This window comes from Humulus lupulus, chromosome 5 (genome assembly GCF_963169125.1).
Source record: "Humulus lupulus chromosome 5, drHumLupu1.1, whole genome shotgun sequence".
Taxonomy (NCBI): domain Eukaryota; kingdom Viridiplantae; phylum Streptophyta; class Magnoliopsida; order Rosales; family Cannabaceae; genus Humulus; species Humulus lupulus.
In genome coordinates this window covers 160,254,469-160,271,711 of record NC_084797.1, presented here as the reverse complement: position 1 = coordinate 160,271,711, position 17,243 = coordinate 160,254,469, and the positions used below count along the sequence as shown (strand labels likewise).

Sequence of the window (17,243 nt, the reverse complement as noted above, 5' to 3'; positions counted from 1 at the left end):
AAACACTTGGTCAATTTCACAAAGTGAAGATGTGAAATTTGAGTTTCAATTTAAGCACTTAAAAATTGTGTTTTTGGGCACAAAGTGATACATGGAGGAATCTAAGGACCCTAAAAAAGTTTGGTAGCATTTGGAGCAATTTTAGGTTTGTTGGAGGGGTCAAAAGTCAGAGAGGGAGGCGATGCATGGCCTCTTAAGAGGCATTGCATCGCCTCAATGCATCGCCTATTGGTTAGACCTAAGGATGGTGCCTACACTATAAAAGGGTCCTCATAGAGTTTTGGATGACTTGATCATTCTCTCTAACTTCTCTTTCTCTCTAGCTTTCAAAAATCTCTAGTTTTCTCCAAGAAACTCATAAAGAAAGTACTTGACTTTGTGAGTTTAAGGCTTGTTCAATCCTAATTCCCATTTCCTCTTATAAGAAGCCTCATGCTTCTATGGTGGGCTAGGAAATAAAGAATTAGGAGTGTATAAGCCTTTGGTTGTGTTTTCCATTAAATCAGAAGAAGCTTAAGGTGGTGGATTCGACTAGGGTTTTGAAGCATCATCAAATTTAAAGAATTGTGTTCCAACACTAGGGTTTGCATCATCTATCTCAATATTTCTTTGGTCTCTATCAATCATAATTTTGTGTAGATTATAGTTATTGTGGTGGTATAATATTGTTCTCTCCCAACATTCTAATTCTCTATAATCTAAGATAGAACATCAAGGAAGAATCTAACTCTTTTTTGCCATTGAAATTTATGACTCAAGACTTTGTAAGATTGGATAGGTTTGATGGGACTAACTTTCTTCGTTGGTAAGACAAGATTAGATTCTTGCTAACCACTCTAAAGGTCTTCTATGTCTTGGATAGAGACCAAAAAACATTAGAACGGGTTAAGGAAGATGACACCCAAGAAATCATAAAATAAAGAAAGAAACAAGAATAAGATGAATTGATTTGTAGGGGTCACATTCTCAATGCGATATCCGATTATTTATATGATCTCTACACCAACACCAAGACCTCTCTTTGTGTAGAAGTTGGCCAGTAAGGTAATGTTGTAATTAACGGCTTGGATTTTTTGTTTTGCTTCCTTGTCCTCTTGAAATGAAGCAACTTTGTTGGACACATTCCCGGAGTAGTTCGGGAATGATCGTCAAGGAGATTTAGGAATCCTTGGAGAAGAAGTACAAAGCAAAAGAAGAAGGCACAAAAAAAATTATTATTACTCAATACATGGAATTTAAGTTCTATGATATGAAACCCCTTCTCCCCCAAACACATGAATTAAAAATTAGTGTGAATATGTTGTCTACACTCAATATTGTGTTGCCGGAAAAATTTCTTGTGGGTGCCATATTAGCCAAGTTGCCTCCATCTTGGAGGGGCTATAGGAGAAAGATCTTCCATAAGAATGAGGAGATTTCATTGGAGGAAATCCTCAAATACTAAAAGATTGAGGAGGAATCTCGTTCTAGAGATAACAATGAGGAAGAGTCTAATGGTGAGACTTCAAAGGCCAGTGTGGTGGCTAATCCTCCTTACAAGGGAAAAATAATTGACAAGAATAAAGGCAATGGTAAAACACCCATAGAGCCTAAGAAGAATGAGGGATAATTCAAATGTTCCAAGGGACCTTGCTTTGTGTGTGGCAAGAATGACCACTTTGCTAGAGATTGTAGGTTTAAGATGAACCATAACAATGAATCAAGAGTCAATTCAAACAAAGACGAGCTAGTGTTAAGACTTAGTGAATTCAATGCCATTCATGGAAAGGTGAATGCATGGTGGTACGATACGTGTGCCACCATTCATGTTAGACTTGCTCATATATAATTTATCACAATTAAAAGAGCAATTAAATGTGGATTGATTGATTGTGATAATGTTGAGCATGATATATGTGAATGATGTGTTAAATCTAAGATGGGAAAGAAACCTTTTTCAAGTGTTAAAGAAATTCTATGTTATTATATTTGATACAAAGTGACTTATATGTGAACTAAATGGAATGTTGCCAAAGGTATCCCCTAGTATATCTTTCAAACCACAGTGGAGACCCGAGTCTCCTCACTGGTATCCAAACCATAACTCCTTCTCGAGGGTAACCAATGGTTACCTAGGGTATTCATACTAACACAAGGCGTAGGTGAATTCACACTGGCTCATCGAGACTCCTAGCATTTACTGGTCATGCTTACCTCCTAGCCAATTGTCTCAGTAGCTAACTGGACCAATAAATAGCATCTCACAATGGAGCATAAGCACCCCTAGGATCGTTCAGATTCCTAAGTTTTACTAGTAATACATATCCGCTAGCCGAATCACATGGTCACGAACCAGAATAAAGCAACATATTCTAACGGAGCATAAACATCCCTTGGATCGTACAAACTCCTAAGATTTACCGGTATACTTAACTCAAAGGTCCTAGGCGTGACCCAGACCACAAATAAATAATATCTCATGTGGAGCGTAAGCACCCCTTAGTCATTGTCTCTGAATGAGCCCTCTCTCACTAGCATATAAGACCTACTTCTAGCAAGCAATAAACTAGTTAATTCATGTTGTAGGCATGTAAATCGCATACTGACTTACAGGTTGTCCTTGCTACGTGCGTGCAATCCTCCCACGGACCGCCCCGTCTCGTTAGCTAATACTATAACTAGCATACAATATACTCAAATTAATTATGGCATTTATAGTAGATTAATCTACATTGGGCATTGAGGTCATATATTGAATACCCACTAAGGGAATTATCGTCCTCAAACTTCTTTAAGCCATAAAATGACACTCAAGGTTGCCGAAAAAATTCCCATAATGGGTTAATTATTTAAAAGTTGGCTTTTATACAAATTTCTCACTCTGTTTCCTCTATCGGAGCTACCCAAAAAAATATATCTTATAATAACTTTACATTTACCAATTTTACCCTTTCTTTGATAAATTAACAAGAATCTATAATTTTTTGGTAAAAACATTAAATTTTAAACTTTGATAAACTATGTTAATTTTAGTTTGTTTTTAAGAAAAATTAGGAGAAAGTTGATTTTATTTTAAAAAGGTAACTCATTCCATTTTCTTAAAAATTAGGGCTTTGGACCCATTGTATTTTCTTTAAACAAAATTAATTATTTAATTAAATTATTAATTTTTAATATCTAAATTAACCCCAATAATTATTTAGTGTACTTAACGTATGCCCATAATAACTAAGACTAAAGTAGATTGAAAATCTAAAATTTTATAAACATTCCCATTTTTCTACTAAGTATGAAAATTGTCCATTTTAATTTCTAACATGCCAACTTTAGAAAGTTATATTTGAAAAATCATTACTCTAAAACTTTCCAAACTTTGCAGAATCAATCTTGGCTATACAAAAAAGTCCCTTGCCAAATTTTATACAAAAATAATCATTTTTACATAGTAACAACTATTTTTCAATGACAACCTTTTAAAACACTCCAGGGAAGTTTTAACATTTTTCTTAAACTTTGAGAGATTATAAAATCCAATTGGTTAATTATTTAGGTCTGAAATATCTTAGGTCCATATTAGGGTATGTAAAGATTGTCCATACAAAAAATTAGGCCAAAAGGATAATGTTTTACTTAGTGAAAAACGTTCATAAATATGGCTATCTAGAGAGCTATTTTGAAAATCCTGAATTTTTACTTAACTTTGAAAAATTATATCTCCTAGCCTTTTCAGTAGAGTGTTCAGTCCGAAAATTAGCCAAAAATATATTAATTTACTTATAGAACTCACTGTCCAAAGTCAACTGTCTGTACAGTTTCTAAAAACAATTTTTCGAGATTGCACAACAATTTTGTAAAAATTATAACTTGGTCATTTTAAAACGTTTTTGAACGCTTCTACACACTGTGAATATCTACTCTTCCTAAACCACACATTGAAACTAAGAAAATTTAGAAACAAGTTTGTATAATTTTTGCTTGACCCTTTGGAAGTGAAGACTTAACTTTTTCACATAAATTCACACAAAACCTATGGAATGTTGGATTCCACTTATACAATATTATAGTCTCAATAATGAATTTAAACACATAAAAATACATTGAAGGTAGATTATACAAAAATTCAGCATAATTAAATACATCTAATGTGACCATATACCTCTTGTAGACTCTTTGAGTTGTCTCTAACACCTCTATCATTTGATCAAGCCTCAAACCTTCATTTTTACACTCTCCAAAACCCCAATAATCAGTTTAATACAAAACAACAAATGGAAAAACTAAAGAAAAGAACTAACAAACAAACAAGTGGTTATGACTTTACCTCTTGAATTTTTCTCCTTTGGAGCTTCTTCTAACTTCTAAAACTAACAAAGGGAAGCAGGACAGTATTTAGAAAAGAGTAGAGATGAGAGATTGAGAGAGTTGTGTGGAAAAATTAGAAAAACTTTTAGAGAGAAAGAATGGGAGGGTTTGGCCACCTCTAGAGAGAAATGAATGACTTGAATTTTTGAAAGAGAATGTTTTGTAACAAATGAAGACTTTGCTGACTTTTTCTTATTTATATCAACTCTATAGATGTTCCATATGCCCATTATGCCCTCCTAGGCTGTCACCCCACTTAGCCCTTAATTAATCCCAAATTTTCTTAATTAATCCTAATTAATTTACTAATCTCCCACTTAATCATATACATAAAAAGTAATTACCAAGTGGTCAATTTTTTCTTACTTCACCAAATTGAATTCTTAACTGAGGGTATTTAAATTAAATGTATCTTACCATTTCATTTAATTGGTCACACTCCTATATTTACAATTCATGAAATTTAATAAGCTAAAATTCCATTTTTGGATAAATAACTATTTTTCACAAAGCTGCATTTTTAGAGATTTTTCACACAAAAGTTGAACTTTTTAGATCTTAAAATAAAATAATTGAATACTTTTATGCCCAATGATATTTTTCCATAATTATACTTCTTCAATTATATTCTATTTGAGAATTTACCCTATTAGGGTTTCCATTGCGGTCCGAGACCAAAATGCTCGGTTTGTCACAAAATCGCACATTTCACTTTGACTAACAATAACAACATAATTTTTTTCTCAAGCATATAATATTACTCAAACTAATATTCATATATATATATATATATCATAACTCTGTTATAGATACTAGTAGGTGCCCAAAACGCGAGGTGTTGCAGTCTCAAGTCAGATGTCTATCGCTGGAATAAATTGTAACTCATTCTTTTGTTGTCGTTGATGGAATAATGGATAAGTTTAATAGACCTTGTGAATTATATGTGGTGGGAATTCAGAACATGTTACCAATAAGGGAAGTGGTAATATCTAGGAGGTGGATTAGAGCTTTGCCTTTAAGGGTAGACGATGGGGAACGTTATGTGGACTTAGTTGAACTTATGATGTTAGAATTTGAAGTCATTCTTTGTATGGATTGGTTGGGCAAGTATGGTGTGACGATTGACAGAAAGAAAAATATGGTGATGTTCAACCAAGAAGGAGATGAGCCATATGTGTTTTTGGGAGCAACGATTGGTCCCCAAATTTTGATCATTTCAACTTTAGAAGTTGGAAAGATGCTACAAAAAGGATGCACGAGATCTTTGGCAAACATGATCTATACTACTAAGGCATTAGGGTAAGGATGAAAAGAAACGAGTGTAGTGCGTGACTTTTTGGATGTATTTCCTGAGGATCTACCATGATTAGCACCTAATCGAGAGATTGAGTTCACTATTGAGCTAGCATTAGAGAATGCACTAATTTTACGAGCACCATATTGAATGGTACTGACGAAACTTAATGAGTTAAAGACTCAATTGTAGGAGCTGATCGACATAGGTTTCATTAGACCTAGTTATTCCCCATGAGATGTGGCAGCACTCTTTACAAATTAGAAGAACATATCGATGAGAATGTGTATACACTACCGGGAGCTCAATAAGATGACAATAAAAAATAAGTATCCTTTACTGAGGATAGATGACCTGTTTGATCAACTTCAAGGGAAGTCGGTCTTCTCAAAAATAGATGTTTGCTCAGGATATCATCAATCAAGGATTAAAGAAGAGGATATTTCGAAGAAGACATTTTGCACAAGATATGGACAATATGAATTCTTGGTTATGTCTTTTGGACTTACCAACACCCCTGCTTCATTTATAGATTTAATGAACATGGTGTTTTAAGGATTATTTGGATAAGTTTGTTATAGTGTTCATTGAAGATATTCTTATCTATTCGCGAACAGAAGAAGAAAATGATGAACATCTTTGATTTACACTACAAATATTGAAGGAGCATAAGCTATATGCGAAATACAAGAAATGCGAGCTTTGCTTCCTCAAATGGCATTTTTTAGGCATATTGTAAGCACAGAAGGGATTATGGTGGACTCAACTAAGATCAAAGTAGTAAGGGATTTGTCGAGACGAAAGAATGCTTCGAAAGTAAGAAGTTTCTTGGTTTAGCGGGATACTATCGATGATTTGCAGCAGATTTTTCCAAGATCGTTATGCCATTAACTTAATCAACAAGAAAAATCCTGAAGTTCGTTTGGACAAACAAATGCAACACAGAGATTTCAATAATTGAATGAAAAACTCATTACTACACTCGTACTTAGTCTTCCTTTAGATAAGGAAAAGTTTGTTGTATATTGTGATGCGTCAAAACAAGGACTAGGGTGTGTGTTGATGTAAGTTGGAAAGGTCATAGCAGACGTGTTGACATAACTAAAGAAGTATGAGCAACACTATCCTAGACATGATATGGAGTTGGCAGCGACAGTGTTTGCTCTCAAGAATTGGAGACACTATCTATATGGAGAAAATTGTGAAATTTACACAGACCATAAGAGTTTGAAGTATTTCTTCACTAAAAAGAGTTGAATATGAGACAGAGATAGTGGTTAGACCTTGTGAAAGATTATGCCTGCAAGATGTTGTATCATCCCGGAAAGGCCAATGTGGTAGCAGATGCCTTAAGTCGTAGAGGCCATGGACAAGTTTCTACATTTAGAAAAGTTTCAGCAAAAGTGGTAGAAGAGATCGATCGAGCTGGTATTGAACACACTACTAGTGGATTGGCAAACATAACTCTACAGTCAATACTTTTGGAAAAAATCAAGGAGAGTCAAGGAAATGATTGGCAATTAGAGAGGCATAAACAAAAAATTCAGAATGGAAACATTAATGATTTCTCTATTTTCGATAGTGGCATGATAAGGTGTAAAGGAAAAGTTTGTGTTACTACAAACACAAAGATTAAGAAGGAGATTTTAGAAAAAGTCCTCACTACTCAATATTCATTACACCTGGGGACTACCGAAATGTATTAGGATTTGAAGGTTCTCTATTGGTTACATAGAATGAAGAAAGATGTAGTAGAGTGTGTAGCCAAATACCTCACCTGTCAACAAGTGAAGATAAAACATCAGTGACCAGCTGCATTATTGCAACCTTTTAATATGCCTGAGTGGAAATGGGAAGACATAGCGATGAATTTTGTGGTGGGGTTACCAAGGACCATGAAGCAACATGATTCTATCTGGGTTATGGTCGATAGATATACTAAGTCAGCTCATTTTCTACCAGTGCGGACAACTTACACGACTGATTAATATGTGGAGTTGTATGTAAGTCAAATAGTATGACTTCATTGTGACAACCCGCTACGTTGGGTACGTCTGCCGCATACTCATAGGAAAAATCCTACAAATATGTCAGGCATCTAACACTAAACCATAACTCAAAGGCTATAGAAATGCGGAATATTTAAATTTTTTCAAACTTTACTAACACTTGGATAATTACAAAGTCGAATATAACTAATCTGATACAATAATACAAGACTTCTGAAAAATACTATTCATAAAAGTTCTTGCTACTGAGTCTGGAGCCCACAAGATGTCCAAGTATCAAGCCACACCTGAAAGAGGAAAAAACAACAAAATAATGAGCTAACGCCCAATATATAAATCTCATGCAATGCATGAATGCATACACAATTAATTGCAACAAAAGATGCATGAATGAAAGGACGACTATAAGAGTCCACAATCCATCATCATAGTCCCAGACAATCAAATGCTTACACTATAACTCATTGTGTAACGTCCCAAAAATGCTAATAAGGTTTAGCCAGTAAGGTTTCTGATGGGTACACACATAATTGTTGGGTATGCTACGGACTTTGGGTATGGATAGATTCGGTATCAGGGACATCATGAAGGATGATATTAGCTTAGCAAAAAGAATTAATGGTTGAGTTGAAGAAGTATCTGATTTGAGGATGGATCAGAAGGAGCGTCATGTGGTGGGACAAGTCGACATTGCCTATTAAGGATGAAGAGTTCAATTGCCTAGTTGTAAGATAGGACAATGTTCTCAAGAATTGATCTTCGATCTTGTTATACCCAGATGAGGATCAAGGAAAGAGACATTTTAGGAATTACTCCTTGCACCAAGTAGGATATGATAGGTTATCAGTGGAGGTTCTTAACTAACCAATGTTTCAATGATACAGGTAAGTTGGACAAGTAGAGAGTACATAAACGACATGGATAAGCCACATCTAGATTGGTTAGGAATGTGTTGGTCTACTCCCCGTTAGAAGCAGAATGCGAACGACTGCTACATTGACAATATTAAGACTGATGAAGCAAGTTTCAGGTAAGGCTCCAAAAAGTGTGAGCTTTGATTTCTCCAAAGATATTGAAGGTCATGCTATAGGAAGTGATGGGATCATATATGAAGGAATTCAGTCAGAAGCCACAAAGAAATTACAGAAGAACGCTTGAGGGATGAGAAGTACAATGAGACCAGTAAGACATGTCAGTTACTACATGAAGCATCATCGAAGACAGCTACACCCAAGATTGAGACGACACAAGAACCTAAAGTTAGACTTTTGTATCAGATTTTCAGAAGACAAAATAAAGATTGGTTATCATCCTATGGTATTAGAATCCATAAGTAATGGACGAATGTGGGAGGACAACATGATGGATGTTGTCTTTGTTTGAGATATGAAACTATAGGCGGTGCATCAAAGAATAAGATGCATCCAGGTATAGAATGAAAGGGTGGTTGTTCGTGCTTCATAGTAGATGAAAGAATAAAAACACAAATGTTATGCATAAAACATTAAGTTGATGATAATTCTAAATAGCCATGGTTAAGATGCAGTACTGGCACCCATGAAATTGAAGTGAATATATTAGCACAAGGGATTTGAGCGTTTCTTCATCTGTAGAGGAATAACCTTGAGACTAAGACCTAGTGGGAATTAATGGGTGATTCATATTGGAAACCCTTGATTGCATAAAGGAAAATTAATATGGAAGTTGACCTCCTAAGTTGGAAATATCTACACCAGTTGGATAGGACGCCGCAGATTACAGTAAAGTCAGACAAGGTAACAATTAAGATTTTTATAGTATCTGCAGTTGTAGTGGACATATATATCTATAAAATGAAATTCAGAGAGAAGATCTTGTAGGAATGGTTCAGGATCCTACTTTTGTAGTAGGAATGAATTAAGATATGAAGATCGGATGAGTGATCTGATGAAACCTGGTGTTGAGGTGGAGATTCTAGACGACTATTGTATTACCTCCTTATGAATATTATAACCAAGAAGTTTAAATGGATGTTAAGATCTGAAATATGTATGTTGGAAGGAAAAAAGGTATAGTAGTGGACTGTAAAAGTGGACCACATTAGACGACAAGTAAGAAGGTTGGACATGAAAGGTCACGAATCAATAGATTGAGTTAACACCCTTTGGTTCGTATGAACAGAGGACACAATAAGGCTGTAACGACCCTGAATTCGCTAATGAGGCTTAAGGGCTTCGATTAGTGTGCCGGGAGGGCACAATTGGGGTAAATGTGATTTTAATGATTTTATTGATTTAAATGCATAATTATATGATTAATAATGCTTGTATGATTATATAGATGTTAATTTGATATATATATGGTATTTGTGAGAACCACATTATTATGTGGGTAGGTTTACAGAGCACGACTCGAGGCGATCCTAGGGCTTGATATCGGGAAAAGTCACAACGGGGCTTAGCAGTTGACTTTGGATAATTCAGGGGTATTTTAGGTATCGGGTAGTTATTTAGACTATCGGGTTATGAAAATAAATATATGGAGATATATTTGAGGTTAGGAAGTCTAGGCGGGAATGTTGGGGAATTTTACCGTTTTGCCCTCGGGGACGGTTCCGGCACACCGAGCCTTGGGATTTACTTAACGGGATAAGGGTAAACTGAACTAAAGGAAAATAGTAGAAGAAAAATAAGACCGACTCTCTTTCTCAGCCCTTTTCTCTCTTCTCTCTCAAGGAAAACACAAGAAAAACACTGAAAAATTTAGAGGAATTCAGCTGGAATTCAGTGGATTGAAGGAGTGATTTAGAGGCTTAGCTCAAGAATCACCCAGGAAATTTAATTAGTACTAAGGTAAGCATTGAATTTCTTTCTTTTTGGTTAGAAATTCTGAGCTATGGCTGTGTAGAGAGAAAGTTGTGATTTTGATGTTAAAGGCAGAATTAAGGTGGAAAAGCTTGGGAATTGACTTGGATTTTCCTTAGAGAAGTGGTTCAGCAGAAGAGGTAAGCTCTAATTCATGATTTAGAGGTTTCAATCTGAGTTTGCATGGCTGGTTGGGTGTTTTGAAGTTCTTGAGTTTCAGAAATTGAAAGTAGGATTTCCATGAGTTTTAAGTTAGGCTTTCAGTTGAATTATGTTGTTAGAGTCATTCTAAAAGTGTTGGGATTAATTGGTTTTGAATTAGGAAGCTTTGGGATGACTTTGTGAAGGTCTAAAGGTTGAAAATGGTGGAATTTCTGGGCACAAAGGGAAGGGCCATGGCTCTGTTCTAGAGCGCTGCGGCCCTAGTATGCAAAGGAGCCAGGGAGGCTCGGCCAGGGGTAAGCGCTGCGGTGCCCAAAGCAAGGGCCGCGGCGCGTGTCTCCTTTTAGGGGTGGCTTTGGTTCTGTTTTAGAGCAGGGCCACGGCTAAGCTCCAAGGGCCGCAGCCCTTAGGTGCACACTTGAACATTTGGAGATTTTAGGGACGGGAATGTAGTCTAGGGTGCTCAGGATCGATTTCCCCACCGTGCTTGGTGGAATTCGATGTCCCGGAAGCTAGTATTGTACTCGAAAACCATTACTTGAATATTAATGGAATCCAATATCTTGTTTGTGACTAGGTGTTAAGGCTAGGGCTCGAGAACAGATCGTGCTCAAGGAGCGTCGCTCGTAATCAATGAACGCAGAAACTAAAGGTAAGAAAACTGCACATGGTTGTACCTCTATAATGGTACTAAGGGTTCCATAATGTGTATGCTTAAAAGGATGGTATTATTGTTAGGAAAATATATATTGCCTCAATGGATATGGGTAAGAATATTACAACTCTATGCAATAATATTACAAATAAATATAGATTGATTAAATAAGGTTACAACTCTATAAGTGAAAGTACAAATAAACAAAATAGAAGAAGAAGAAGAGAAGAAGAATGGAATAGTGAAAAATACAACTCTAAGCAAAAGATTACAAATAAAGTAAAAGTGTTTGGAACACAAGAAAAGATGATTACAACTCTAAACAAAATTACAAGTAAATAAAACAAGAGGACTGAGAAGAAAAGCAATAGAGGAAATTGTAAGAACAAAACAAAGAAAACTCTCACTTACACAACCTAAGTGAAGAGTGTTGGGGATCACCAACTTGAACAAGGTTTAAAACCTTTGTCCAAAATCTTATTTTCCCCTAACTCAAGCACTAAGGGATCTCTCTCAGATATTGGAAAAGCTTTATGGAATTATCAAGCCTCAAGGTGTTTCTAGCCAAGTGCTCTAATGGATAGAAATGTTGTGTCTTACAAGTGAGCTATAGGCTCCTATTTATATAGTTTAGAGTCACCCTTTGAATTTCAAATTCCACCAACCCCCATGGCTGTTACCAATGTTTAATTGGATTAATATGGAATTAAAAAAGAGATTTAGGAGTTATTTGGGTTTTTTGAGCGGTTCAACAAAGATTGAAAAAACTGAAAAAATGGTCAGTTTTTGGCCTGTGGCCGCGGCCACTAGCCTCTATCCCACAGGCCGCGGCCACCAACATTCAGTGGCCGCGGCCACCGACCATTTTCAGCAGTAAAAAATGTGCTGTTTCTCCAAACGGTTCCAAACCCTCCCAAATGATTTTGTAACTCCCAAAACACATTATTGGGGTTAAAATCATATCTCTAACAGCCATATCACACATGGCTTTATGAAATTCATCTCAATATTGTGTAACAATAATTTTACACAATAAAGGGTAATATTTGGAAGTTAAAAATTTGTAACACCAAATATGTTACATTATTTGGATATATCTCATATATCTAAATATTGTAACTCTCTATTATATGTTAGAATATGTGACACACTTTGTTACATTTATTTAATCTAAAACATTATATTATAATATTACATTATATTATAAAATAATATAACAATTATGCCATGTAAACTAAACAGTGAACCAACGGCCTAAGAGTGCCAAGGGTTACACTAGCGCACAGGGCGCAACTTGGCCACTGGTAGCCGAGGACAGCTTAATATGCACTGAGCTCAGTTTAAGCAGGTCGGAGTCAGTGGGGTAAACAGAGGGTGCTGCCTAAGTTGTCGGTCCTGATTATTATGTGACCTAGTTACTGTGTGATTTGACTTTTAAAACGATTAATTGCATTGTTGATTGTGAATATGTGTTAAGTGAATAATGTGGAATAACAAGTGTTTGGTCATGCTTGATGAATTAACCATCTATTGTTATTGGTTGTATTGCCTGCTATGTTTTCTTGCTGGGCCTTGGTTCATGGGTGCTTCGTGGTGCAGGTAAAGGCAAGGGCAAACTTGATTAGCCCTGACTTGGAGAGCTCTGCGAGCGGAATGTACATGACCAGCTGCTCAGCTGCCCCGGTTGAGGTTTTAGGCAGGGACGGGAGACCCAGAAATGTTCATTTTGCCTTAGTATGGCTGACAATTGTCTGTATTTTGGAGAGTCTGTAATCCAACTTTTAAACTCTGTTTCTTATGGGATCCCATGTATATAACTGTTTAATTATATAAAGTGAAAATTTTGAGACCAAAACCTTTTTAACCCTAGCTCATACATGTTTAGTGAGGCGTTTTTAAATTAGTGACTTGATTAGCAAGTCTTGCACCTTTATAAGTACACAATGTAGCGGTCTTGGCTATCCAGGGCGTTACAACTTGGTATCAGAGCGTTCTAGGTTTAAGGGTTCTTGAAGACCTGCTGGACATGTACATTCACTTCTAGAGACAAGCTCAAATCAGGGTTTGGTAATGTGTATATGTGTTTATATGCTCATATGACTGAAATTAGTTATGAATTCTGTTATTTATGGGATTAATAGGAAGCATGAGATACTGATAGGGCCTGGCCCTTGACTGTTGTGTAAGAATATTGAGGCATGTTTTTTAGCATCGCCGCGCATGTAAATGAATATTTGGATGGTTAATTGTATATTGTGCATGGATGAATGTCTGTTTCATAGCTATTGTGTGATGAGATTGGAGGCATGCTTATCAGCAGCCGGTGCATGTGGATGGATGCCTATATGTTAATTGTTTGTGATTGGTTATGTTCCATTGGTGGACTTTGGAGAAGTTTTTACCCTGACTACCGAGTCATTTCTTACAGATTGACTTGGATAGCTATGCATCCAAGAAAATCTACGCGGCTAGCCGACATTAGGTCCGGGACCAGGGGTGATGACCAGGGCCAGATTCCTCCGCCAGTCCCTGAGAACTGGCAATAGTTGATGGCAGATATGCAGGCTCGATTGCAGAGCCAGGATGAACAGATTCGCCTGTTGCGACAGCAGGCTCCATCAGGAAGCGCTGCCCCTATTGTACCACCAGCGGTGGCACCAGCTGTGCAGTCTGGGGAGGTTGGGAATATGTGGGAGTTGTTATATGAGCGGTTCAGGAAGCAGCAACCTCCAATTTTTTAGGGTGGACCGGATCCATTGAAAGCCGAGCAATGGCTAACCATGATTACTACAATTCTGGATTTCATGAGAGTAGAGGGGCATGATAGAGTGGCCTATGCCACATATATGTTGAGAGAGGATGCCCGCATCTGGTGGGAAGTGGCAACGCAGACTAAGGATGTTACTGCTTTGAGTTGGGAAGGTTTCAGAGATTTGTTCAGTCAGAAATACTACAATGTTGCCGTCAGGGGAGCAAAAGTTAATGAGTTTGTGAGTTTGGTGCAGGGCAATATGACTGTTACTGAATATGCCCTAAAATTTGATAGGCTTGCGAAGTTTGCACCAGATCTTGTGCCTATCGATGCTGCTAGGCAAGATAGATTCATCAGGGGGCTTAATGCTATGATAGCCCGGGATGTCAGGATCACAACAGTACTGTAGAGTCGAAGAACTTTACTTAGCTAGTTAGATAGTAGTAGCAATAGTAATAATTGTAGTATTTTTATGACTGTGGGTTTTGGTTCAGACTGGGATTTAATTGGACAATCGTAGTAACACTTGTAGATTTTCTAAGTTTAACCTATAGTTTAAGAATATTAATTTTAACCTAAGGTTTTATTAATATGACTGATATTGATGGTGATATTTATTATATTATAAGGTTTAGATAGACCCAATAAGAAAGTAACACTTGTCATGTGTATGTTTAATGATAATTAAGTATTTTTGAGGAATAAATTTATTAAGATCAATATTTGAATATCTTAGGGTCTGTCAGCAGCTTTGAAATCGTTAGAGGACTTAGTCAAGGCTGTTTACTCAATTCAAATTAAGCTGAAAATGTGCAATTTCATGTTTAAATATTCAGCGTATGCCGATATATCGCAGCTATAGGGGGCGATATATCGTACTACGGGGATACGAAAAACACTTAACTTCGCACGATCACCTCGATGAGCCTTGGGCATATTGGCCCAGGCAATATATCGCCTACTAGGGGCGATATATCGGCTCCTTTGATGGATTTTTGAGTGTTTTTTAAATCGTTCTCATTTTAATCTTTAACCTCTTGATAAGTCCAGCATCTTTCTGACCGAGTCTTCAGCCTCTGCTGAACGATAATTCAAATATTTTTCTCTTAAAAAGCCATTATTTTATTCAAGTTAAATGAAGATCTTTTCATTCTTTAACTTTATAAATAGGACCTAGTACCCAGCCATTTATTCATTCATCAAGCTAAGTTCAGAGGCTGCGAGCTGCTAGGTTATTTTTGAGTGCTTAAACACTTGGGTTGGGAATATAAGCTTAATCATTATAAGCTTACCAAACACTTGGGAAGTAAGGTTTATATCACATTTTGGTTCAAGGTTTAGATTGGTCATAGAAGCATTCAAGGTATTCCAAACTCTAGTTCATTTTGATATTGTTTTCCTTAAGTTCTTATAGTTTTCTACTCAAAATCCTAACTTTATTCTTTATTCTTGGTTAGGAAATCTAAGATCTTGAACATAAGGTTCTTGGTAAGTATCTTTCGATGGTATAGTTCTTTCATTATTTTCATCCCTTTTTCTTTAAGTATACTCACCTTGCTTTGATGGTTTTTAGGAGTGTTTCCAAAGTCCCAATCCTGTTCTCATATCCCGGTATATTTTGGTAAGGAAAATAGGATAGGATTTATGTGTTATGTTATATGTTATCTTATGATTTGTGTGTTATGTTATATGTTATATTATGTATGTTTGTAGACTTAGGCATATGACTTGTATAACTAACAAGCCCCAATAAGATTATGGGCATATGACTTGCTTAGCTAGCAAGCCCCAATTAGTTTATGGGCATATGGCGTGCTTAGCTAGCAAGCCCCACAAATCTAATGGGCATATGACTTTTTTAGTTTACAAGCCCCAAGTAGTAATGGCCATTATAGTATATGTGATATATGTTTATGATATGTTTTAGTATATGTGGATATGAATCTTATGTATATGATTTATGTGTTAGATTTTCCTTGCTGGGCATTAGGCTCATTCCTTTATGTTTATATGTGCAGGAAAGTAGCTATGGTGGTGGGGTTCTTGGCAGCTTGGGGGTTGTGTATTGAGGCATAATGGAAATGGATGGATTGAGCGTTCGATTTTTGAGGATGAAGTTGCTTCTGAGTCTTTCAAAAATTATGCTTTATATGTATTTTCCGCACTTTATTTTGTAATCCATTTATTTAAAGCCATGCTATGTTTTTCTTTTAAAAACAATGGGATCCCATATCCTACTTTAAATTTTATGTAGTTTAACATTTGTTTTTACAAGTTTTTATGAAGTTATGATTATTTCACTTGTAAGTTGTATTAAAGATTAATGTCTATGTATAAGTAGTCATTATTGGTCCAAAGTCTAGAGTAGTTGGGTCATTATAGTTGGTATCAAAGCAACGGTTCATTCGCATGAAGTGCTCCTCTATACACACACTCAAAGCTCCGAATCTGATCGCCAAGTAAGTATTTAAGTTATAGTTATTTTGCCTATATGTATAGCTAACGATTTTAGCATTTATGTTTTCAGTTAAGTATGAACGGACCATTAACCTATGAGGATATCCGAGCCATTAAGACTTTAAAGAGAATAAGAGAACCAAGAAACACCATAGGAACACTAGAGAGAATCACTCGGAGACTGCTTTTGTTCCACAGAGAAATAGGTCACCTTCAAGAATCTAAGAAAATCATGATGAGAGCAACGGAACAATACGTTTTAGTGATTAGACTATTTAGAGATTTTCATCCCGTAATTGCAGCCTTAGAGGATATATGGGAAACAATGGATGATTAAGATGAACTGCCAGCAGCAATGCGATATTACTTTCTCTTAATTAGGTTCACTTCAAAAGCAGAATTTCAATTTACAAATGAGCAAAAACATAGGATTTTTACGAACCTTCCTCGAGGACATTTTGAGGCACATGATAATGAAGACTATGAAGAATTAGATGATGATATGCTAGATGAAGGATCAGATGTAGAAGATCCTGATTTTTAGAATAGTTAATTGTTTGTTTTATGATTGTAATAAGTGAAAACTCTTTTACAAATTAATATCATGTTATTTTGCTATCATGTATGAGTTTGATTTTATTTTCGCAATCATAATAAATAATAAATAAAATAAATAATGACTAAGTTCGGTGAGGGTGGATACAAATCAATGAACCAAGTTTCTATATTG

At 36.0% G+C, this 17,243-nt stretch overlaps 1 long non-coding RNA gene across 1 annotated transcript; it reads right to left on the bottom strand.

The window, feature by feature from the left end:
- Positions 1 to 2,587: 2,587 nt before the first annotated feature.
- LOC133780690 (uncharacterized) lies at positions 2,588 to 4,479 on the bottom strand. The gene is made up of 3 exons (XR_009869516.1): positions 4,301 to 4,479; positions 4,136 to 4,193; positions 2,588 to 2,657 (listed from the first exon to the last, which is right to left on the bottom strand). It is a non-coding gene; the product is annotated as an uncharacterized LOC133780690 (long non-coding RNA).
- Between the last annotated feature and the right edge of the window lie 12,764 nt (positions 4,480 to 17,243).